Raw genomic sequence first — 25,564 nt, forward strand, 5'->3', positions numbered from 1 at the left:
CTAATTTCAGAAATAATTTGAAAAAGTTTGCTTCTTAAAGACCAAAGAACTAGAATGTATACATATAATGGTTTTTCTTTATTGAGTTATAATTTACATATAGTAAAATGTGCAGATCTTAAAGTGCACAGTTTAAGAAGTATATATATTTATATATATTTAACATAGAACCATACATTATACACTTTCCTGCAACTTGCCTTTTCTCACTGAGCACTACATCTTGGACAACCCTCCCCCCACCCCATCTATCCCATTCTTTCAATGGCTGCATAGCATTCTGTCAATGTGACTATATGATCATTTATTTCCCCAAACCCCTATTGATGGACATTTGGGTTGTGTCCAATTCTTTTGCTGCTACAAACAATGCAGTGAATATCCTTGTACATCTATCTTTGTGTCCTTGTGGGGGAATTTTTTATAGGTGGATTGTTATTGATGTCTATGCACGATCGATTGAGAATGCTTCATGTAGAATGTTCAAGAGATGTAATCTCTGCTCTCAGAAGGGCGCAGCAAGGCAAACACCATCTTGCTCATGTTTCCTCTCATTTATGGTCCTGACCAGGGACCTCAGCTTTCACGTTAACCCCACTCAAAGGTGAGGAATTGGGGACAAAGCCCACTCAGTTTCCTCCCCCATCTTTCAGGTACCCCGGTGAAATCCTACCCCCTGAAGCAAAGTAGCTCTGGGGCTTGCATTTATCAATGGAACACTAACTCTGTGCTATGCTTTTTGGGCTCTGGATACTATGGTGAGTGTGATGGAGATGGCCCCACTCTCCTGTGGCTGACATTCTAGTGGAGGAGGCAACAAAGGAAGCAAATGAATAATGCAGAAAAGCCACTTTTCACTACATCTTGAAGCCTCACTTAACTAACAGCAGAGAATAGCAGGGGATGGATCCTTTGCTGCCCTATCTTATGAATAGCCCTACAACTCCAATTGGAATGGGGAAATTTATCTTTGGTAGATTGTATATTTTTTCTGTGTCTTGTCCAATCTGTGGAGAAGTATGTTCCTCTCTCTTTGAAGACCCACAGAAGCCCTGGGAATAATGATTTCACAGAAATAAAGCCTGGATTTTGTGGATGCAGCAAAGTATTGTAGAAAGCACATGATTAGGGGTTAGAGAAGCCTGGGTTAGAATCCAAGAGATGGTTAATTAAGTAATGGTCCTCAAACATTCCTGAAACCTGGGAATATATAACTTACATGGCAAAAGGGACTTTGCAGATGCCATTAAGCTAAGGATTTTGAGGTGGGAAGATAACATGGGTTTTTCTGGGGATGAAGGTGGGATGTAATCACAAGGGAGGCAGGAAGGTCAAAGTTAGTAGTAGATGTGACTATGGGAACGGAGGCAGGAGTGGAGACCTGAGCCCAAGAAGGCAGGCAGTCTCTAGAAGCTGGAAGAGGCAAGAAGATTCTATCCTAGAACCTACAGAATAAACACAGCCCTGATCACCTATTTGAACACCTGAACTTCAGGACAGTAAGATAAATTTCTGTTGTCTTAATTCACTAAATTTGTGGTAACTTGTTGGCAGCAATAGGAAAATAATATACCAGCCCTGATGTTTACTACTTTGTGACTCCAGACAAGCAATTAATCTCTCTAAGTCTCAGTTTATCATCTGTAAAATGAGCTTAATGATACCTCTTCTGTGAGTTTTTTTTTTTCTTCTGTGAGTTTTTAAAAAATGATTGGAGATAAATATTTCAAGTGCCAATCTCAGTGTTTGGAGCATAATAAGTGCCAAGCAAATAAACAGAAGGTATTATATTGTTGTTATTGTTGATGATGATAATTTAGTTCCGCTGCATTATAAAAGATTTGAGACACCTTGTAAGAATACAAACCATGAACTAATGGCAAAACAGAAATCGAGATTCAAGGTCACCAAAAAAATAAGTAAAGGCAGAAATTCAGTTTAGAAAAAGACTACACATGTGTAGGCATTATGGCTTTAGGAAGTTGCTCCAGTTGAGCTTCAGCTTTGACACTGAGCTTCCTGACTGCCAAAGTGAAAAGGAAGATATATAGAATCTTACACTTTTAATAAGAGAGAGAGAAGAATTCAATTGCTAAGAAGAGTTTTGCTTTCCAAGAAGAGAAAATATAAGAAATCTCTAATAACTAGTTAATGTGCCTAGTACAACCAACTAATTATTTGATTATTTTTATCTTTTATCATTTGCTAATCTAGTTATTTTTAACCCTGGCTTCCCACCAAAATCCTTGGGACCTTTTAAAAGTATGTAAAAGTTTGTACACCAAACTGATTACAGTCTGAATCTCTGGGAGTGGAGCTGGACATCAGCATTTTAAAAAGTTTCCCAGGTGGCTCTGGTGGCAGCCAGAGTAGAGACAACTGCACCCAAGGATTAGCTACCTGGAGGTGGAAATCAGGTCTGTCTTGTTTATAGCTCTGTCCCCAGTGCCTCTCCCAGTGCCGGGCACCTAGTAGATGCTCCATGTACATTTTAAAATATTTTTTTTTGTACAGGTAAACCATTCACCTGATTTTAAAAATGTCAAAAGGTATGCAGTGGAATGTCTTCTTCCTTACCTATCCTCTGTCTACAAGCTCTCACTTTCCACCGGTCCTCCAGTATAGATTACCATTGTTACAGTTTTTTTTCCAGGATACCTTTAGATAAAAATAAGTAAAATTGGGTGTTTGCATGTGTGTGTTTATGTAATGTTAGTTTAATTATTGGTCCCATTCTCTACAGTTCTCTGGTGGTATTACATATCCATACTCTTGCCATGACCTCATGGTGGATAGAATGTTCTTCTTCACCCCTTGATTTTGGACTTGGTGATATAATTTGTTTTGGACAGTGGGATGTTAGTTGACAAGACATAAGAGTCTCAAAAGGTTTTTTGTGTCATTACCCTTCCTCTCTTGTGCTCCATGATTCACCATGAGAGGAGTGTGCCGAGGTTTAACTATTGTCCCTTTCAGCCTGGCTCTTGAATGAAGAATGTGGAATAGAGTCCGCAAGCTCTGGACCTTGCAGCCTAATGCAGAATCACCCTGCTGAGCCCAGTTGAGATCAACAGAACCCCAAGTCTGAGAGCATGAGAGTGAACAATTACTTTTTAAACTTTTGAGGTAGTTTGTTAGGCAGCATTAGCCTAATGCGGGCATGCCATATCCATGCTCCTCTGTGCCTTATTATTTGCCATTCTATCATAGAGATCTTTCTATATCAGTGAATAGAGAGACATCTCATTCTTTAAAAAAATCTACATAGAATGTCATTGCTTAGATTATTATTTATTTAAAGCATCTAGATTATTCCCAATATTTTGCTCTTAGAAGTCTGCAGTGAATAACATTGTATGTACATCAATTTGCACAAGTCCAAACATCTCTGTAGGATAAATTCCCAGAAGGGAAATTGCTGTGTCAAAGAATATCTGCTTTCATAATTTTGATAGATATCATCCAATTATGCACCATAGGAACACTCCTACCAGAAATGCTTGAGAATACCTATTCCTCCACAACCTTGCCAACAAAATGTGTTATTAACCTTTTGGATTTTTGCCAATCTGATGGGGAAAATGGTCTCTCAGTATAGCTTTAATAAACATTTCTCTTTTTTGAGTGAAATGGTGCATCTTTTCAAATGCTTGAGAGTCATTTGTGTTTTATTTTCTATGAACTGTGTATTCATTAACTTTTAACCATTTTTCTATTAGACTGACTTTTTTCTTACCAATTCCCTCAATACATATTTGCTGAATAAATGAATGAATAAAATAAAAGGAATTTAGAAAGAGAGCACTGAATACCATGGTTCTACATCTCAAATGAAACCCAGCAGAAGCAAGAATAGATTTGGCATGGTGTGGTTGTTCATCGTGTCCTTTGATAAAAAGCCCAGGATCTCACATTTAAATGCCACTCCTGATGGACAGCTCTGCAAGAGGCTGAAGTAACGAGGTCGGGGTCGAGGTCAAAGTAAGCAGCCTTCTGGAGCAAAGAGCTGAGAATGTCCAGAGGGCTCTGGCCATCCTTAGCAGGACATTCTGTGGGAGTGGACCAGGCTGGGATGGGATGCTCCCTGGGGCCCAGAAGACCTTACTTGTTCTCTGAAATGGGTGCTCAGGGGTGGATCCATGTGCTTTAGACATTAAACAAGCAGGTTAGCAGGTGGCAGATGGACAGCCTAGCTATGTAAGGAGGCAAATCTGTGCAGAAGGTGTAGTAGTCCCTTCTAGGACCTGTGCACCTGCCTTCCTTTCTGGCCAGAGTGGGCTTAGCAGCACTTCATAATATTCTCATGGTCTGAGAGACATTAGTTGTTGCACCATCCTTGCTATTGTCATTCCTGCTGTGGCAGCTGCTCTGGTTCCTTATATTTCTTATATCCACTGAGGCATGAGGCATTGTGAAGTCCAGGTGATACTCACCTCTGTGAAATCAAGGTGTGGGGGGAGTTGACATCCCATGAGAGCTGGTGGGTATATTATTTCTGGCTCCAGATTGATGATTCAGAGGTACAGCCTCTCTGAAGACTTCTGAGCAACCAACCTGTTGCCAGCTTCATAATACACTCCATTTACTTGTGTTGCTTCTTTCCCTGGGGTCGCACTTCCCAGTACACGTACACCTTTGCCTCATGCTCTGCCTTCTAAGGATCTCCAGCTAAGACAGAAGATACAGTCATTTCCATCCAGAGGTCGTGGTTTTTCTAAACTGTATACAGAGCATCTAGATCCTAAAAGCAAAATGGCTGCTGGTATAACTACAAGAAAAGTTTAAGAGAAAGATTTTGTTACTCGTTGAGCACATAGTAGGTGCTAACTCTATGCTAAAAGTTTCACACATGCTCTGTCACTTAATTTCCACAATATCCCTGTGAAGTATAATCGCTGTCCTTTTTACCAATAAAGGGACTGAGACTTTGGATGTTTATGTTAGTGGATGATGGAGGTGGGCCTTAACCCCATTCTGCTCCACCCCAAACCAGTGCTTGTGGGATTTGAGTCACACAAAATGCTGGAATGCATTTGAAAAAATGCCTTAAGAGAGGAAGTCTCATAAATGTATCTAGCTGACCCTTTATAGACTCACTCTTCTGTTTCATGGAAGTAAGAAGTTATTAGCAAGCATATATACTTAACAGATGTGCTTTCCAAGTTCTTCCATATTTGATATTCTCTACTAGTCATGGGCAAAAATACTGCTGACAAACAGCAGGAACCAAGCCTCAGAGGAGCTGGAGGCTTGCCAAAAGCCATTGAACTTGTGGCCACTGGAAACAGGCTTGGGGCCTTGGTGACCTCGTTTATCTGGAGCTCACCCTGTTTTCCAGTGAGCATGAATGTGAGATTGTTGCTAACTTGGAAATTATTTTGGAAAAATGCAGTAGTGAGAATTTTTTTTAAAAAAAAGCGAAAAGTAAAAGATAAAGACTTATGTCTCCTTAAGTTGTTTTTTTTTTTTTTTTTTTACAAAATGTAAGTCTTTTCCATTTACCAGAATGTGTGTGTCTGTGTGTGTCTCTTTCCTTTTAGAGTTATTCTATGAATATTCTAGTGTACATATCTATGCAGGACATGACACAAAGCCCTCTGATGGCAGCTCACTGTCCCACAGTGGCTCGGAGGTGGTTTCATCTCAGCCCACGTCAGTAACATCTCTCGTTTGACCAGTACTTGTTGCATGGTATGGATGGACTATAAGTCATTTGGCTGATCCTCCACTGGGAGCAGTTGGATTGTCTTCTGCCTCCTGTTGTGCATTTGTAATTAGAGTATGGCTTGATGGATGAGAAGATAGGAAAGCAAAGGACTTGTCCAAGGTCAGGAAGCTTTTGGTGGCAGAGCTGAGATTTAAACTTAGGTCTCCTGACCCCTCCATAATGTTGCAGGGGCTTTGGGGCATGACACTAAACCCTATGGACCAGTTTGGTGGGATGGGTGCAGACAACCTCCCTGTTTCTGGGTGCTGTCTCATCTGGCCATTCTCTTAATTCTCTAGCAGGGTCATAGTCACCAGTGACCTTCCTCCAGTGTCCCTTATGTCCCTCTGCTCCACACCAGCAGACTCTCAGCAAGCCCCAGGATACCTCCCACCAATGACAGGTAAGTCATTGATCAGCCTTGAGAATCAGCTGAGAGCAGGATCTATTTAAAGAAGCACATGTTTCCAGGTGCTGAGTCATGTTGGGCTGGACCGGGAGGCTCAAGTCCAGGCAGCATGGACGTTCATGGGACAGCAGCCACTGCAGCCTGGGTCAGTTATCCTATGGAGGCTAAGCTGAAATGCTACATTTAATGAGATGAAACACAGTATCTTGAGCCCCCCCCCCATTAGCTTCTAGATTTTATTTATTTATTCATGAGAGACACACAAAGAGAGAGGCAGAGACACAGGCAGAGGGAGAAGCAGGTTCCACGCAGGGAGTCTGATGTGGGACTTGATCCTGGGACTCCAGGATCACACCCTGAGCCAAAGGCAGGCACTAAACCACTGAGCCACCCAGGCATCCCAGTTTCTAGATTTTTAAAATTTTTTTTGTATATATATATATATATATATTTTTTATGATAGTCACAGAGAGAGAGAGAGAGAGAGAGAGAGAGAGAGGCAGAGACATAGGCAGAGGGAGAAGCAGGCTCCATGCACCGGGAGCCTGATGTGGGATTCGATCCTGGGTCTCCAGGATCGCGCCCTGGGCCAAAGGCAGGCGCCAAACCGCTGCACCACCCAGGGATCCCTGTATATTTTTTATTGGAATTCAATTTGCCAACATATAGTATAACACCCAGTGCTGTAATCTAATGTAATCTAATTTAATTTGCTATTATGTTGTTGAATGCTTACTACATGCTAGGTGCCATGACATGGGATTCCTACATATTGCTGTATTTATCTCTCCCCTATACCCTGCAGGATAGCTATTAATCCCATTTCACAAACAGTGACACAGAGGCTCAGAGAGGCTAGTCAGCTTGCCCAAGGTCACAGTGGGAATCAGGTTGTGGCTTTGACACTTATGTGCCATGTAATCTCTCTGAGCCCGGTTTTCTCCATGTGAGTCAGGTTCTTGGAACTCTGAGACAAGAGAGGGGTGTTCGAGGAAGGCTTACCACAAGAGGCAGGATTTCAGGGGCCTTGGGAGTATGGCCATTTCCTCTATTCATCAATAGAGGGTTAGTGTGTGTGTGTGTGTGTGTGTTTGCGTGCACATACTAGCACGTGCATGCACATTCCGAATATGAGAGAATGAGGTGAGTAGGCAATGAGTGGACCTCAGAATCTACTCCCATCTACCTTCTCCAGAATAAAAAGCAAATATGCCTCTGCAGGCTTCTCTGGTGTGGAGAATCTGCAGTGGGATGTCAAGTTGTGGTACTTTCCAGGAGGCAGTCACAGACATGGAAAAAGTGGTGTCATCCAGGAAAGACAGGGCATTTTGTGAAAGATGGGGTCAGTGGCAGCCTGCTGCTCCTTCTCCCTGCATTTCAAGTTCCGTGTCCTTTGACAAGGGTTCTACTTGTCTTGTATTCCTCAGCAGAGCCAGGCAGCCCCCAAGCCCACAAGGACGTGAGTAAAAAGGCTGTTTGCCATGCACACCTGTGACCCACAGCCATGCCCTCCGTGGGGCTGTCTTCCAAAATGAGACCTGGGGCAGAGCCATTTACAGCTTGGTTATAGACTCCATCTTGACCTTCTGACTTCCTTTCCTGTTTACTTTTCTCATTCCACCTGTGAACCAATTGGCTGCTCAGCAAAATGTTTCAAGTATGTGGACTCAGCAGTCACACTGCTTGAATTCAAGTTCTAGCTTTGCCGCTTCCAAACTGTGTGACCTTAGGCAAGTGATTCCACCTGTCAGAGCCTTACTTTCATTATCAATAAAATATGGGGGACATTCATAACACTGACTTCATAGAGTGGTATGTGGATTCCATGAAAAAAATCTATGTAAACACAGTGCCATATCTGGCACATCATTAATAATAAATATTCACTATTATTATTATTGGTTATAGTTTTCCCTGTTTTGCTTCCTCTTCCCTCAGCTGGATGGGAAGCCCCTGAGGGAAGGAACCACCTCTTCTGTACTTGCCCCAGACAGGCCACAATCCTGAGGTGCTAGGAACTCTTGCTGATTATTTGAGGGAAGAGTAGAAAGTTGTAGAAGCTCTGGAATCTGTGAAGGAAGTTTAGGGTCCTTTGCTGAGGGTTCAAGGCTTTCTAGGTCCACATCCACTTTCCCAGATTCACCTTCTGCCCCATTCTTTTTACAAATTTCTACCCTCTAGGCACATCCAACTGTCTGTGGTTCCTTGAGTCTGTTCTCCTGGCAAGCCCTACTTCCTCTGCCTTTCCCCATCTTATCAGTCAAGGCCTTTTTAATTGCAAGCAACAGAAACCCAACATAAAGAGGCTGAAGCAAAGAAAAAACTTGTATTTGTTGAAATAACTGAATAATTGATGGCCTTAGGAATGGCTGGATCCCAGAACTCAAATGATACCATCAGGACTTTCTATTTCTCTCAGATCACTTTTCCTTGGTGTTGGCTTCATTCTTCAGTACGTTCATGCTTGCTAGTGGCAAGGTGTCCACCCACAGCCCAGGCTCACCCTCCAGGTATTCTAACAACATCAGGAGAAAGTGAACAACTTCCCACGAAGGATCCTGGGAGGGTCCAGAGTTGCCTCGCATTGGATGGGTCTGGTCATGTGCCCACACCCTGCCTAATTGTTGTGGCCAGGAAAATGGAATGTGCTGATTGGCTAGACTTGGGTCATGTGCTCATCCCATGGGCAACCAGAGGGACTGAGCTGGATTAAAGGTCATTCCCCTGGGGAATGTCGGATAGAGCAGGTGAAAACAACAGATGTCTCCCCCACATGGCAGACCCTTCTTATCCTTTGAGATGAAGCGTGAAGTCATCTTAGTGAAGTGACTCCAGACCCGCGGCTACTTCCAGGTTGAGTCATATGTCATCTCCACTATCAGCCCACAGTTAATACAATTACAAATAACTCTCTCTCAGGGGAGGGGCTGGGTACTATTAGTGTTGTAGGTTCTGGACACCTGGCTTAGTGGGCATTTAAGAAATGTTCACTGAGTGAGTGAATGAATGAATTGATGAAGCCAGAGCAGACCAAAGTCCCTCAGCCCTCAGATCCATTGCTTTCCCCTCCCTGTTCTGTTAACATGGGGAGGGGGGATGGGAGGGCCTTTGGGCTGCATTTCTTGGGGTCCCTAGGTTTTGCCTAGGGGCAGCCATTGGGAGACTGGCTATTGGAGGAGGGTGGAAGAGAGAACTTGGGGCATTTATTCCCAACCTCTCTTCACCTGGAGAGCATCCCCCCTGTCCCCTCTGCCCCCCACTGCCCCGCATGGCTGCATGTCCTCTACAGGCAATCTTTTGGAACTCATTGGCAAGAACTATGGCTGGGCTTCATTGCAATGGAAGACCTCTGATGTCTTCTCAGATGCCTCCCCGTGCATGTGCCTCTTGCTCTTCCCTCCATGCCTTTCTGTTTCTTTTTCTCTGTATACACAGATGCCACCTTACCCCTGGCACTTAGCCTCCCCAAATGCCAGCTGTGTTTCCCAAGCCTACCCAAAAGGCAGCAGATCATAGAATGGTCAAGAGCCCAGCCTTGGAAAGATTGCCTGGTTTTAAGTCTTAGCTCTGCCACTACTGACTGGGCAGCCACAAGTCCCTGCAACCCATTTTCCTCATCTGCAAGTGGAGTATAATAATAGCATCTGCCTCTTAGTGGTGTTGTGGAGTAAATGAGTTAATACAGGTGAAGTGCTTATAATACCTGCCTGGCACGTAGTAAGTACTCAGTAAACTTTAGTGTTAGTGATTGTTACATGACTTTCTAGCTCACCTCCTGGCTTGGGTAGTGCCCAGAAGCAGACCTGAGACAAAGATTGATGTGAAAGGCTTTATTAAGAAGTGTTCCTTGGGGAAACTGGGAAGGGTTAGGATTGAGAGGGAAGGCTGTAGGTGGAGCAGGGTTAATAAGAAAGAGCCAAGAGGAATGGGTAACATCTGGAGTATATAGATGCTCCTCAGCAAATGTCTGTTGGAGGAAAGCTTTCTACCCAGCACTGTGCCAGCTTCCTAGTAATGCCGAGATGGTAAAGATAGGAATACCATAGCCTCTTCTTTGATGTAATACTGGGATAGCAGTTTCCCCAACTGCCCTGGGAGCTTTTTTTTTTTTTTTTTTAAAGATTTACTTATTTATTTATGAGAGAGAGGGGGTGGGGGGACAGAGAGAGAAGCAGGCTCCATGCCGGGAACCCAACGCAGGATTCAATCCCAGGATTCCAGGATCGCGCCCGGGGCCAAAGGCAGGCGCCAAACCGCTAAGCAACCCAGGGATCCCCTGCCCTGGGAACTTTTTAAGGGCAGGGACCACATCTTGGTGATGCCTCTGTTCACATAGATTCTTGCACATGGTCAGGGCTCAGTAATTGCTTGTTGAGCCGCACTGATGTTTGTGAATTTGGCAGTTGGGGAAGGCGACACTGTTGTATTCCCCTCCCTCCCTTCATCCCCACCTTCAAGGTCTCACCTTCACCAGGGGAACTCACTCTATTTTATCTGACTCCAGCCAGAATGAGAAGGCCCCAGTGGTGCCACAAGGACATGCTAAAGTGGACCCCAGCTGAAAAGGAGGTTGTGACATCTGAATTTCGGTGATGGCTTCGCCCAAACTCTATGAAATCAGGGCCTCTGTTTCCCCAGTCCAATGAAGGGCCTGACTAAAGTCCATCATTCATTCAGTAAGGTGATTAACAAAGTAGTCAAATTGGCGAGCCTTGGAGCCAGACTTCTGAGTTCAGTCTCCGGTCTTCCCCTCTCCTGGCTATTCTTGGGCAACTTACTTGACCTCTCTGAACTGCAGTTTCCCTGTCAGAAACCTGGGCATGATAATGATGGTATTTTCTTTATAGGGCTTTTGTGGGGATTTAATAAGATATTGTAACATTTACTTCAGCCTTAAAAAGGAATGCATGGAGGAGCCTTGAAAACATGATGCTCAGTGAAAGAAGCCAGAGATGAAAGATCAGATATTGTCTAATCCCATTTATATGGCATGTCCAAAATAAGCAAATCCATAGGAACAGAAAATAGATAGTGGTTGCCAGAGGTGGGAGGGAGAGAGAATGGGGAGTGACTGCTAATGGGTACAGGGTTTCTTTCTGGGGTGATGAAAATGCTTGGGAATTAGAGAGTGTTGTTGATGGCACAACCTTGTAAATATGTTAAAAACAATCAAACTGTATATTTGACAATGGTGAATTTTGTGGTATGTGGATTATATCTCAGTTAAGATAAATAAAACTGGAAGATATGGTATGTAAAGTCTCCAGCTCACAGTAAATACTCAGTGAACCATCATCTTTCCCCTGGATTGTTTCAGTGACTTCCTAACTGGTCTTTCCACCTCTTCCCTTGATCTCCACCAGAGTATCCAGTGCTGTGTGTGTTCATGTCACTCCTGCTCTCTGAACTCTTCTGTGGCTCCCATTCTCTTGGTAAAAGCCCAGGTCATTACAATGGCCTACAGTGCCCTACACCATCTGGCTCCTGGCTTCCTCTCTCATATCTTCTGGGATTTTTCCCTTGCTCTCGCTTCAGCCATTATTAGCCTTTTGCTACTCCCTAAACATATGCCAGGTATGTCCCTACCTCAGAACCTTTGCATTTGCCACTCCCTCTGCCTGGAACAAACTTCTCTTAGATATCTGCTGGGCTTACTGTTTTGCCTCCTTCAGGTGTTTGCTCAAATGTCACTTTCTGAGACCATCCCTGACTCCTCTATGTATTTCACATCAAAACCTCCTACCTGGGATCCCTGGGTGGCTAAGCGGTTTAGTGCCTGCCTTTGGCCCAGGGCGCGATCCTGGAGACCCGGGATCGAATCCCACGTCATGCTCCCGGTGCACGGAGCCTGCTTCTCCCTCTGCCTGTGTCTCTGCCTCTCTCTCTCTCTCTCTCTCTGTGACTATCATAAATAAATAAAAATTAAAAAAAAAAAAAAAAAACCTCCTACCTGATACTCCTTGTTCACCTGCCCAGATTATTGTAGCACTTATGTTTATTGCCAGGATATCTGTTCCACAAAGGCAGAATTTTTATGCATCTTATTCACTGTTTATTTCCAGTGCCTAGAACACTGCCTGGCACAGTTGGTACTCAGTACTTTTTGGTTGAATAAATAAATGTTAGCTCTTGCTATAATTTATAATAAACTTTTGAGACCCTTAATCTTTTTTATTTTCCTTTCATGAAAGTCTCTTGCAGATTTCAACCTGACATCTCTTTGAGGCTTCTTTCTTCCTTCCATCTTATCCCTATTGGGTGTTGGGTTTTGAGGTAAACATCGTCCTTGTATAATTATGAAGTTGCTCTAGAAAACAGTTTCATCTCACTTTGAAGTTTCATCTCACTTTTTAAAAAGGCATCAGAGCTCCCTTCTGAATTCTTCATTGTAATGAAATTAGTTTCCTAAAGCTGATGTGGAAGCTAATTTGTGTATTGCTGTCAGTTGTAAGGCTTTGAAATTAATTGTCTTAGCTAACCTTGTTGAGATCTAACCATGTTACGTTTAGTGCATGAAAACATTATCTCCTCATTGGTGTCTGGTGGGATGCGAGTCCTGCCCTTTTCTCCCCTGAGCAGAGTGTAATTTTTGCTCGTTTCAAAATTACACTGCGTGGTAGTGGGAAGAACTGAGTGTTAGTGGAGAACTGAGTGGTAGTGGGAAGAACTCTTGGGTTGCAAGGCAGATTTTAGAACTCAGATTCTAGAAGCAGCCCTGAAGTTGACTGATTATATAGCCTGAAGTTAGGCTGTTCTCTCTGAACAGTTGGGAGCGGGTATGTCCTCAAACTGCTTTTAATTACACAAGTAATACAGAAATAGCTTTTTATAAAAAAATATAAGTTTACAAACAAAGCTAATATCCCCTTTGACCATGATTCTTCTGTGCTTCTGGGTATCCCGTCATTTGTTAGATGTTCATATTTCCAGATAATTATCTGTGCATTTGTGTATAAATATATATATATTATTGTATGAATGTGCATTTTACATAATTGTGTAATACTATAACATCATAACCACAACTTGCTTTTTCCACCTAACATGTTAGGAATTTTAATGTGTCAGTACATATATGTTTCTTATATTTTTAAATAGTTTGTGCTATTTCTCTGAGTCAGCTTGAGCTGCCATAACAAAATACTATTGACTGGGGAAGGGGGCTTAAACAACAGACATTTCTATTTCATTATTCTGGAGACTAGGAAGACCAAGATCAAGATCCTGGCTGATTTGGTTCTGGGTGAGGGCCTCTTTCTGGCTTCTCTCTGTGTCCTCAAATGGAAGAAAAAGAGAGAGAGAAAGAGAGAGAAAACTCTTACAAGGCCATTAATTTCATCTTGGGGGTCCCACCCTCATGACCTCGTTTAAACTACTTATCTCCCAAAGCCCTCCTCATAATGCCATCACTTTGGGTGTCAGGGCTCCAACCTGTGAATTTGGCAGATGTAGAGGGGTATAGGAGAAGGCACAAACATCCAGTTGATAATAGTATTCTATAATACAAATGTGTCATTACTTAGCCGTTTTCTTACTGATGAATATTTAAACTATTTTCAGCTTTTCCCTGTTATAAACCATGCTGTAATGAATATCCTCATTTCAGGCCTCTTCTCCCAGTAGACATAGAGAAATGAAGGGGCCATGTCATAGTCTACCATTCTTAAAGTGAGGGAACCGAACAAGTTAAACTTGAAATTATTTCCAGTATAACCTAGGTATAATTGGGGTCCCATGTGGCCTAATCTTTGTTCACATCAATTCAAGGAAACAACAATTTGGCAGAAAAATGTAACTGGACACAGTTCCATTTTTGACTTGTTTGCTCAGGGAAACTCCAAAGGTTGTGATGTCATGGGGGTTAGTCGAGGGTCAAGGGTGGGAGTACGTTCCTTGTCATGAATTAGTTTGTTTGGTTTTCAGGTGTAATTCTGAGTCTTTTGATTTTAGGTAAGTGGTGTTTATCCTTTTTGAGGTTGATAAATCAGTTTTATTTCTTTCTTGTTTTTAATTACACACACATACGTATAGATAAAAGGTGCATGTGGTTACAAGTTAAAAGAGTAGAAAGGGGTATGAAGTTAAAAATCTCCCTCCCACACCTGTTCCCTAGGTCTCTTGCCAGAGATATTTGCTACTTTCAGGCCCTTACAGATCCCCTTGTCTGTTAAAGCAAATTGGCTTAAACACAAATGGCAGCATACCGCACATAGTTTGGACACTTGTCTTCTTACTTTTTAAACTATGTGAAAATTCATACATATACAGAAGTAGAGGAGTATAGTAAATCCCTCTGTACTCATCATTCAGCTTAACAATTATCAGCCTATTGCCCTTGCTTTGTCAGCTATATCATACATGTCGGACCTTCTTCCATTTTATTTATTTATTTTTTCCTTCTTCCATTTTAATTCATAATAACCTGCCTTATTTATTTTCATGGTTGTTTAGACTTCTGTAAGGATATCTCATAATTCATTTTATCAGTGTCCTATTGAGCATTTATATTGTTTGCAGCCTGATGTCACGACAAACAATGCCACAGTGAATATTCCCCTGCATCCATCTTTGGGCATATGTGTGAATAAATATGTAAGAAGTTCCTGGAAGTGGAATTGCTGAGTCAAAGGCATATGCATCTAAAATATTGATAAGGAGGGCCAAATGGCCCACTAATGGATTTGCATTAATTCTTGCTCCCACTAATAGTATATGAGAGTGCTCATTTCCCCACATGCTCATCAACATAATGTGTTATCACATTTTTTTAATCTTTAAAATACTCTCATAATTACAGAGAACAAACCTGTAGTTGTCAGAGGGGAGGGAGTAGCAGAATGGGCAAAATGGGTAAAGGGGAGTGGGAGGCATGGGCTTCCAGTGATGGAATGAGAAAGTCACGGGGATGAAAGGCATAGCACAGGGAATATCGTCAGTGGTATTGTAATAGCATTGCATGGTGACAAACAGTGGCTACACTTGTGGTGAGCACAGTATGACGTACAGAGTTGTCGAATCGCAGTGTTGCATTACCTGAGGCTAATGTAACACTGTATGTCAACTATACTTCCATGAAAATAAAGAAAAAGAGTAAAAACAAATATAATAGTAAAAAACAATACTGTCTTCTAGTTATGTCTTTAGTGTTGTTTTTCACACCAAGAAGTGAGATCTATAATGAGTTATCAAGTCAGTTTCATGGGTAGAAATCAGCATGGATCAAAATCTATCAGAGAACATCACCCATGGTAAGCCTGCATGTTGTTTTGTGGAACTTTTGCTTCAGTCACATGTCTGTGTGCATGTGTGTAGAATTGGATTGTGATATAAAATGTAGTTCTTACTGTGGGTCTTAGGTTAAAGTCTGAAAAACACTGCTCTGTGGTGATGGCAGTACTTTCTAGAATGATCTTCTTTGACTCTAAATAAAGGAAGCCCCCACCCATCCCCATCCTCTCTTGCTGGCAGTTACCCTTTCCCTCCATCTCTGGTGCTGTCCTCTCAGAAAAATGTGATGCAAACCCTCTTTAGCTCTCTGCATCCCAGCTTCCAGTCCTGCCCCATTTCCTGTCAGATGTTAGCTGGTATAGACAGACTTCATGGAGGGCTTGGGAAGCTGGTACAGCTGCTGACTTCACTTCACAAAGGGGACCTGCTCACACTCAGGGCACTCAGTAGTCCTCATGGTAAGGGGCTGTCCTGCACATCCAGGGCATTCAGAATCCTTAGCCTGACACCGAACACCAGGAGTGTTCTCCTAGTCATTGCAAAAGGGAAAATTCCTCTTCCCTGATTTTCTGAGGCTCGCTCCCCTCTTGCTTCCACAGCTGTACCACCTGCAATCTAAATGCCCACTGTCCTTCCCGCCTCTGAGCCTTCTGAAGCACGATTTCCTCTGGAACACTGGACACCACATTCATACCCCTACTCTGCCCCCCACTGCATGGCCATGTCCTCTCATCCTTAAGGTTTTAGTATGGCACATCTCAGGAGGCCTCCCGATCTCGGAAGCCCTTCCCTCCTATCGCTATCCACAGCCGCAGTGACATTCTAGTTCTCATGTATTCTCTGTATGTGACCTGGTTGTCCCATCCACTTGTGTGTCCCCAGGGTAGTGTCTAATATCTAGAAGGCACTCCACAGATATTTCTAGAAGAAATGATTTATATGTGTTTTCATTTAGTCTCAGAAGAGGCACTGATGGACCAGTGACCATTTTCTGAGGGTACTAAATAATCCTTCTCCCTGTGGTGACAGGCTCTTTGCCATCTGCGAAGTGATAGTCTGAGGAGATTCTGATGAATTGTCCTAGGCAGGCAAATCCACCAGGGGCCTGGCAGGGACAGAGGAACACTCAACCCAGAAAATCTGCAGAGTATGAAAGGGCTATTTTCAAAGATGTACGTGGGGTTTAGGGAATCTGTCAGATTGGGCATCAGACTGGGGACTTGAACCAGCAGGAGAATGTTGCCACCTCTGGGTATTAAGGGGCGAGGAGAGAGAGAAGTTATGCAGATTTTGAGAGAGAAAGTTGTGGAGACAACCGCCTGATGGAGCTGTGTGGCATTTGGCCAAGAGAGTGACCAACCTTTGGTGACCCTGCAGGGAGGGGGCATGGGAATAAAGACCACAACCTCTCTCTCCCCTCATGCTCTGATCTTCTGTCAGAGTGTCCATTGGTAAACCCAGTGGGCAAGGGAGCCAGTGATGCAGGGTCTACACATCAGCTCCTATGTGCCCAGGGCCTACTGAGCAGGGTAGACAAGGATGAATAATACAAGATGACTGGGACTGTGATTTATCTCAAGGGACAGTAATTATATGCCTTCGAGAGGCCGTGGAGTGAAGTAGTTAAGAGTGTGAGTGCCAGAGCTACAGTCCTTGGGTTTAAATCCCGCCTCTTCCAGCCCTTAGGTGTATCGCGTCTCTGTGCCTCAGTTTCCTTATTTGTGAAGTAGGAATACTAGTGGTGCCCCCTACTTATGTGGGGACTTATGTGGGCATTGAATCTGTTATATAACATGTCAACTACTTAGATTAGTGGGTGACACATGGTAAGTGCTCAATCATTGTTAGCTCTTACTGTCATTTAGGACATTATTTTCCTAGCTTTGTACAGAGATTTAGAGGGAGGAGAAAATGAATAAGACCTTTTGTTGAGGGATGGGGCTTTGCAGAAGCAAAAGGAAGTAAAATATAATGACAGTGGAATTGGTTCCCTGGTGTGAAAAAAATCTCCCTTTTCTTTTCCATTATGAGACCTGACCCCAGCTTTGAAATTTGATTGCTAGCACAAATTGAGTTTATTTATTTTTTCTCACATTTGGCACTGTCATCTTTTTTTTAATAATCTATAGGCTGATGGAACATATTTGAACAGAGAGATTAAATGAGTTTTCATTCGCTACCTTGAAATGTTTTAATCCCCTGAAGAGAAAGATTAAAGCTCTTTACAGCAGGTAGATAGGGGTGTATTTTTCAAAAAAATTGAAGTTGGTATTCAGCATTCCACAGAATCTTCCTTCATTTCCTGGCATCAGTGGATGGATGTCCATTTTGTTGTCCACATCACCACTAGGTCACAGTGAAAGGAAAGGTGGGGTAGGGGGATGGCTGAGGCTGCTAGAAAGGAAAATCAAGGAAAAAAATATGCTTTGAAAGGCATAGAGTGGGGAAGGGATATTGAGATATACAAAGCATGCCTGACAAAGGAAAATGACAGGCTGTGAAAAAATATATATCTCTATCTTGGTAGATAGATAGATGATAGATGATGATAGATAGATGATAGATAGATAGATAGATAGATAGATAGATAGATAGATAGAGATAGAGATGTAGAGACAGATATATAGATATAGATAAAGATATTTTGTATTAAAAACTTCTAATCAGGACAGAGTTTGGAATGAACAAAGAACTTTCTCAGGCATGAGAGACAAGTTCTCAGACTGTCACTGACATACAAAGTGTTATGATGATGAAATGTGAACAAAATATTTATGAAGAGGGAACACTAAGCCTTATTTAGCTGGCAATGTCCTGGACACTTCTGAGAGCACCGAGATGAGAGTCTGGAGAACTGGCTTCTCCCTCTAGGACTCCCTCTCTGGTTTGTTACCCTTCTAAGACACTGAGCTTCTCAGTCTTGTCTCCTGATCATAATATTTCCACTGCTTACCTTGCAAGGTTTGAGTTGGTAGAGTGAAAACACAGTTGTATAAGGAACATAGTATATGTTTAAAATGTAATAATAAGTAAGTGATAAATATCTATTTATACAGTGTGCCAGGGTGATTACTTTGAAAGGTAGAGAAAAAAACAATGCTAGATGTGTAAGACAGTTGGGAGGGGTTAGAATTAAACTATTCTAAGGCATTTTCTTGGAGGAGGGTAGAGAAGTAGATTCATTTTAGATGAAATCACATATGCATGTAAAAAAATAGAAGGTAACCACTGAAAGAATGGGAAGAAAATACAATGTTGTACAAGCGCTGACAATACAGATTCTATCTTTGGCCCTCCATCTTTTTTCATGTTTGCTCTATGACCTCCCTCCGGGCTTTGTGTTCTGGGTTCCTTGGAGATTAGAAATACCCACCGAGGCTGGAATTGGGGGAAACTTGTTTTGGCCTCACATGAATCTGTTGGAGATAACATCCTTTCCCTTTCCTGATGCACAGTGGTGCCACAAGACCTAATCAAGGGTTAATGTAAGTCAGGTGCATATAAGCCCTTTGAGATGCATGCAAGCCCTTTGATCTCACTACAACATCTTTTTGCATGTCCCCTTACTCTATAAAATCTGTGGACTAAGGTCTGGATTTTGCAGAGAATGACTGTGCGGCTGGTGGTTCCTTTTCCACCCTATGTCCTGACATGTCAGTAAGTTACTTTGAATAAAACTTTTGTACACTGTATGGAGTCACTTCTTTCATTTTCTGGTCTCAAAGGGCCTTCTCAGTTTGAAAGATACTTTTTTAATCTTTACCCCCACCTTCTAACAAATGTTTCTGCTAGCAATGGGAGAAATAGAATACCAGGGAAGGCATTAGAGAGCCATGCAAAAAGCAGGGTAAACAAAGAGCATGAAATAAGATGGTAGAGGGAAATTCAAATGTATCAGTAATCATAATAAATATACATGGTCTAAACTTGTGAATTAAAAGGTAGGGATCAAAGGTGGGGTATGGGCAGATCCCAGCTATATAGAACACATAACAACAGAGAAAAGTTGAAGTGAAACCTATTCCTTTTCCAAGGGCAGATTGTAATTGTGTTAAATATATCTTTTTTCAGGTTCTGAATTTCCTCTTTTCTCTATGGACTTTATAATAAGGTAGGGATTGAGTTAAATTGGTTGTGGAGTAATCAAGAGCAGCAGAGAAAAGAAATGAAATGGACATTAAATTTTTATTATTTTTAAAGATGTTATTTATTTATTTATTTGAGAGAGAGAGAGAGAGAGAGGAGGAGGAGGAGCAGAGGAAGAAGGACAAGCGGACTCTACACTGAGCACAGAGCCCCATATGTGGTGCGGTCCCACAGCCCTGAGATCATGACCTGAGCCAAAATCAAGAGTCAGGCACTTAATTGACTGAGCCACCCAGGTGCATTTGCTGAGACTGGTACTATGCTGGGTAATTTTGAAAGAGAATAAACTCAGGATAGAAATGTACATTCTGGTATAGCCTATTAGTCAAATGCTCAGGTTGTCATGTCAGACAGACCTAGATTTTGTTTCCAACTCATTTTTTTCATTCATTTACTCACTTAGCTAATATTTGTTTAACGCCTACTATGAGCTAAAAAATTTGCTAGGAAGTCACTTTAATCTCTCTCTGTCTTAGGTTCCTCGTTGTATCAGTCTATTTTGACAATAATGATACATAAGAAACAACCACAAAACCTCGGTGGCACATAATAATAAACATTTATTATTGTTCACTAGTCTGTGCGTTGCCTGGGTAGAAATGACATAGTGGACAGAGCATGGTTAATTTTTCTGAGCTTGCTTATGGGCTGTGAGTCTGTGGGAGCTGGCTGGGCAAGGGTAGCCTTGTCTGGGCTCAGTTCTGTCTCGGGTGGCTCGGGGGCCTCTTATCTTCCAGCAGGCTAGTTTGGACTTATTACTGAACAGAAGTTCAAGAGAGGAGATAAAAGTTGCAAGGCCCTCTTGAAGTCCAGAATCTTGGCATTCTGTTGGTCAAAGCAAGACACAGGCCAACCTGATTCGAGGGGCAGAGAAATTGACTTCATGTCTTGAAGGACAGAACTGCAAAATCACATTGCTATGTAAAGTCACATTGCAAAGGCTGTGGGTACAAGAAAAGGAAGAATTAGGGTCATTTTTGCAACCAATCTACCACAATCATGTTGTTATGCAGAGATAATATTAGCACCTACTTCTTAGAGTTAACTGTAAGAATTCAGTGAGATCGGGATCCCTGGGTGGCTCGATAGTTTAGCGCCTGCCTTCAGCCCAGGGCGTGATCCTGGAGTCCCGGGATCGAATCCCACATAGGGCTTCCTGGGATTGAATCCTGCAACGGGCTCCCTGCATGGAGACTGCTTCTCCCTCTGCCTGTGTCTCTGCCTCTCTCTCTCTCTTTCTCTGTGTCTCTCATGAATAAATAAAATCTTAAAAAAAAAAAGAATTCAGTGAGATCATCATATAAAGCAGTGATTTTGAACCAGACTTGCATAAGGTGCTCAGCAAATAATAGCCATTATCGCCGCTGCTATTGCTGTGATCATTAAGGCTGTTGTTCTTCTTATTATTGATTTGAGTCTTCCTCATCCCTGGGCTTCTGCTCAGTGCAGTTCAGAGGTTCAAATCTCCTAGTAAGCTTTGCTCCTGCATGCGGATTGCTTTTCCCCTTAATAAAGGAGCAAGTTGGTTGATGGAAAACTTCCTTGATTTTGCAAACACAGATGCCACTGTGTGTTAGCATCCTTTGGCCATTAGCTGTCAAAGCAGCCAGGGCAGAGATCTATTTAAAGAACATGTAGGTGCCTTTGCTTTTTGCCATCAAAACCGTGCCAGGAATGGAGATACATCTGAAAGAGGGGCAGAAGGGTCCTGATAGAAGACAGACCTTCCATTTGCCATTTGCATTACTCAAGAAAGGGGAATTAATTGCATAGTGAAGTCAGGGCTCCTTATGTTAATTAATGATGCCTCCAGTTAAACATTAATGGTTTATTATATTTTTATTTCCAAAGGAGAGAGATTGAGCCTTGAGTTAGAAATGTCGCACAGTCCACAGTTTTGCTAAACTCTATAATCCTGTTCATTGCACCTCAGCAGGCTGGGTGCTCTTATGTTTAGCTAAGAGAAGAAGAATTATTGAGTCTTGGCTTTGTTGGGTTTCTTATCTGTTGCCAAGCAAAGAGTGGCCAAGATGTTTTTCACTATGTAGGATAAACCTCAACAGTAGTTGATATTATGGGCCTGATATCAGTCTGCTGTCCAAATGGGAGAATTTGCCAAAATAATCCATTTAGAGAGAAGAGGAGAACTAATTTATTGATAGAAATCCTCACAAATTTTAATTTTTTAAAAGAAGGGAAACACCTTCTTCTGAATTTCATACCAAAACAGGAGAAGAACCAGAGATGAAATGTGTTTATGATTCATCACAAAACAGATTTTATTTCTCTTATTTTTAGAAGTAGCTGTCTAGGTACTGGGTTCTGTCGAACGAGAGAGGGATTATATTTGGAAATCCTAATTGTGGAGAGGCTTTCTTTAAAAAGCAGCCTAAAGCCAAACTGGCTCCCACTGATGCTTCTTTGGTTATTTCTTTTTTCTCTTTAATCCTTCTGACACTCTGAAAGTAGTTCACACATTGAATTAAAAGAATCCATTTTGTCAATCCTTGATGTTTACTTGACTTTGTAGTTCTTCTCCAGAAGCCACAATCTCTGGTCCTCACTTTGAAGAATTGTGTCAGGAAAATTATAGACTTTTTTTTGTTTAAGTTGGAACACTCTAATAGGCTGAAGGGGAAAAAAAAGGAATGTATTGACATACATTATGGACAAGTGTTAGAGCTTCAGGCATGGCTGGATCCAGATGCTAAAATAATGGTATCAGTTTCTCACATCCCTTTCTCTTTTGCATAGATTTCAGTCTCAGGCCTGAGGGCAGCAAAGATCCTCTTCAGCAGCACCAGGCTTACATTCTATCAGCTTAGCAGCAGTAAAAGAAATATCTCCTTTCTAAAAACAGTAGCAAAGTTTCAGATAGGAATCCATTGGCTTGCATCAGGTCACATGCCCTTCTGTGTCCCAAACATTGGCATTGTGGCCAATCCAATGATCAGGCTTGGACATGAAGGTGTGTTTTACTCAAAGGATAATCAAAAACAAGGAGATGTGTGCTGATTGAGCAAAAGTAATAGATGGTTTCTGGGATAATGTTCTGGTCTGAGTCCTCCCAGTAGGCAGACACCAAGACAGGATTAAGTGTGCAAGAATTTAATTAGGGGAAACACCCATGGGAGAAAATAGGAAGAATGCCAGGAAGGCATGGAGAGCCATAAGACCCTGAATGAAGGGAAGAAGGAGGGAAGGATGGGTGGGGGCGTCTTAGACTCCCCTATAGTCTAAAGAAGCCTCCACAAAGTGTCATGAGTCCTCCAGCCACTGCCAGAGAAGGGCCTGTCTCCCTGGATCAGGCCTGTTTTAGTATCCTGCTGCGCTCAGTCATTGGCTGGGAGCAGCCCATGGGAAGTGTGGCCTCATTTGCACTGATGGATTTGAGAGTGTAGCAGCTGGGCCCCTTGGTTAATTAAGCTTCTTGTAGCTGGAGGTCTGCAAGGCATTCTCATGGCTGCCCACTGATAATAACTCAGAGTTATGAAGTACACCATAGATTAAAAGATGCTGTAATAGTTCTCAACTTAGTTGATCCCTATTATGCAAACAATATTATTATCACCTTCTCCCATTCTATAGATGGGGAAGGCAAGTCAGGACGGGGAAGGCAAGGCAGGGTGAGTGCTTATGATTTATCCAAGATTGCTTCACTAATCAGGGAAGAGTTTGGACTCAGAGCCTGACTGTTACCTCCCTACCTGTCATACCCCCTCTGCACAGGGTTGACTAGCATCCCTCAAAATTTATGTCCACCTGGAACCTCAGAATGGAAACTTATTTAGAAAGAGGATCTTTACAGATGGAATTAGTTAGGTTAAGATGGGGTCATACTGGATTAGGGTGGTGTGCTTAGATATGACTGGTGTCCTTATGAGAATAAGAAATGAAGACACAGACACAGAAGAGATTGGGGGACCAAGCCATATGATGATGGGGCAGAGACTGGAGTGGTACGGCCATGAGCCAAGGGATGCTGAGGTCTGTTGCCAACCACCAGAAGCTAGGAGCAAGGCATGGAACAGATTCCTTCCTACAGCCTTTAAGAGAGAGACTGGCCCTCTTGAGACATCTTGATTTCGGACTTATAGTCTCCAGAACTGTGAGGGAATAAATCTGTTGTTCTAGCAATCCAGTTGCTGGTAATTTATCATGGCAGCCCCAGGAAATGGACACACCCTCATAAAAGAGCCTGCTGCCCCTCTGGTTCTCTGTCTTATGAGACCCTGCCCTGTACCCTGCTCCATGGAGACTACTAAACCAACGGATCAAAGCCACAGAGCCTGTGTTCAGATAGTAGAGGCACAGAAATGGTAACCAAGAAGAATCAGATCATATGCAAGTCCAAGGAAAGTGGCTGGAAAAGAGACATAGTTATGTCAACATCATGGACCCCCTGATATGAGGTGATGAGAAGGGCTTTCACCTCTGTGGGAGTCTTCTCCCAAATCCATAGCTCCAATCTAATCCTGAGAATCATCAGACAAGCCCGTGGGAAGGCAGGACATTCCACAAAATACCTGACCAGTACTCCTCAAAATTGTCAAAGTCATGGACTAAGGAAAGACTGAGAAACTGTCACAGATTGGAGGACACCAAGAGACATGACAGCTAAAGGCAATGTCAGAGCCTAGAACAACCAAAATGGATATTAGTGAAATCAATGGAAGTCAGTTAACAGTATTGTACCAATGCTAATTTCTTGGTTTTGACAAAGATACCATGGTAATACATGATGTTAACATTAGGGGAGGGCAGCCCCGGTGGCTCAGCGGTTTAGCGCCACCTTCAGCCCAGGGCGTGATCCTGGAGACCTGGGAGCCTGCTTCTCCCTCTGCCTGTGTCTCTGCCTCTTTCTGTGGGTCTCTCATGAATAAATAAATAAAATCTTTGAAAAAAAAAAAACATTAGGAGAGAAGATGAACAAAGGGCATATGGAGGCTCACAGCTTTTCTATAAACCTGAAGTCATTACAAAATAAAAAAATGTATTTAAAAAGAGACAAGGGCAGCCCCGGTGGCACAGCCGTTTAGTGCCACCTGCAGCCCGGGGTGTGATCCTAGAGACCCTGGATCGAGTCCCACATCGGGCTTCCTGCGTGGAGCCTGCTTCTCCCTCTGCCTGTGTCTCTGCCTCTCTCTCGCTCTCTCTGAATGAATAAATAAATAAATCTTTAAAAAAATAAAAATAAAAATAAAAAGAGAGACAAGAGATAGGTAAGCAGAGCAAAGAAATACCCTGGAGCTACTTGGAGACTGGGAGAAAACTTGGTGTATGATGGACCTCTTCCACATCATATGAGATCTGGCTACATTTCATGTCTTGTTTTTGGATACATCTGTCCATCCATCCATCCTTCCATCCACCCTCCATGTACCCACACAGCCATCCATTCATCCAACAAATTTTTGTTGAACACCTATCGTATATTAGACACTATTCTAGGTACTGGGATATAACTGTGACAGATGATTAGGTGTCTGTTCTCATGGAACTTATATTGTAGTAAGAGAAACAGACTCTATTTGAATTAATAATAAATCATCAGAGGGATCCCAGGTGGCTCAGCAGTTTAGCGCCTGCCTTCTGCCCAGGGCATGATCCTGGAGTCCTGGGATCGAGTCCCACATCAGGCTCCCTGCATGGAGCCTGCTTCTCCCTCTGCCTGTGTCTCTGCCTCTCTCTCTCTCTCTCTTTAATGAGTAAACAAATAAAATCTTTTTAAAAATTTAAAAAAGCTCCCTCTTAAAAAAAAAAAACATCAGGTGTTAATAAGTCCTATGCAGAAATTTAAAATTTAAAATTGGCAATGAGGTGATCAGAGAAGACCTCTCTGAGGAGGCACCTAAGCTAGGACCTGAAGGACAAGTGAGCCCACTGTGCAAAGAACTGAAGGAAGTGCAGTCCAGGCAGAAGGAACGGCTGGTGCAAAGACCCTGAGGTGAGAATAAGCTTACGTGCTTGATGAACAGAGCAAAGGCTTGAGGCTGGAGCATAGTGAGAGAGGGGAAAGTGGTAGGAGGCAGGGAAAAGCAGCATGGGGTGAGAGAGGGGGGCCAGGGAAACCT

General features: G+C 42.6%; 1 protein-coding gene across 2 annotated transcripts in view; it reads left to right on the forward strand.

Moving 5' to 3' along the window:
• The window catches only part of RPH3A (rabphilin 3A), a 265,480-nt gene that overhangs the window by 130,136 nt on the left and 109,780 nt on the right, over positions 1-25,564 (forward strand). The window contains exon 1 of one of the 2 annotated variants that reach the window (XM_072802592.1): positions 6,085-6,110. The exons of the other annotated variant lie outside the window; for it this stretch is intronic. The gene's annotated coding sequence lies outside the window, so the exon portion shown is untranslated. Of the gene's footprint in view, positions 1-6,084; positions 6,111-25,564 lie in introns of those variants that run through there. 2 annotated transcript variants of the gene reach the window in all.

Source organism: Canis lupus, chromosome 27, assembly GCF_048164855.1.
Source record: "Canis lupus baileyi chromosome 27, mCanLup2.hap1, whole genome shotgun sequence".
NCBI classification, from domain to species: Eukaryota; Metazoa; Chordata; class Mammalia; order Carnivora; family Canidae; genus Canis; species Canis lupus.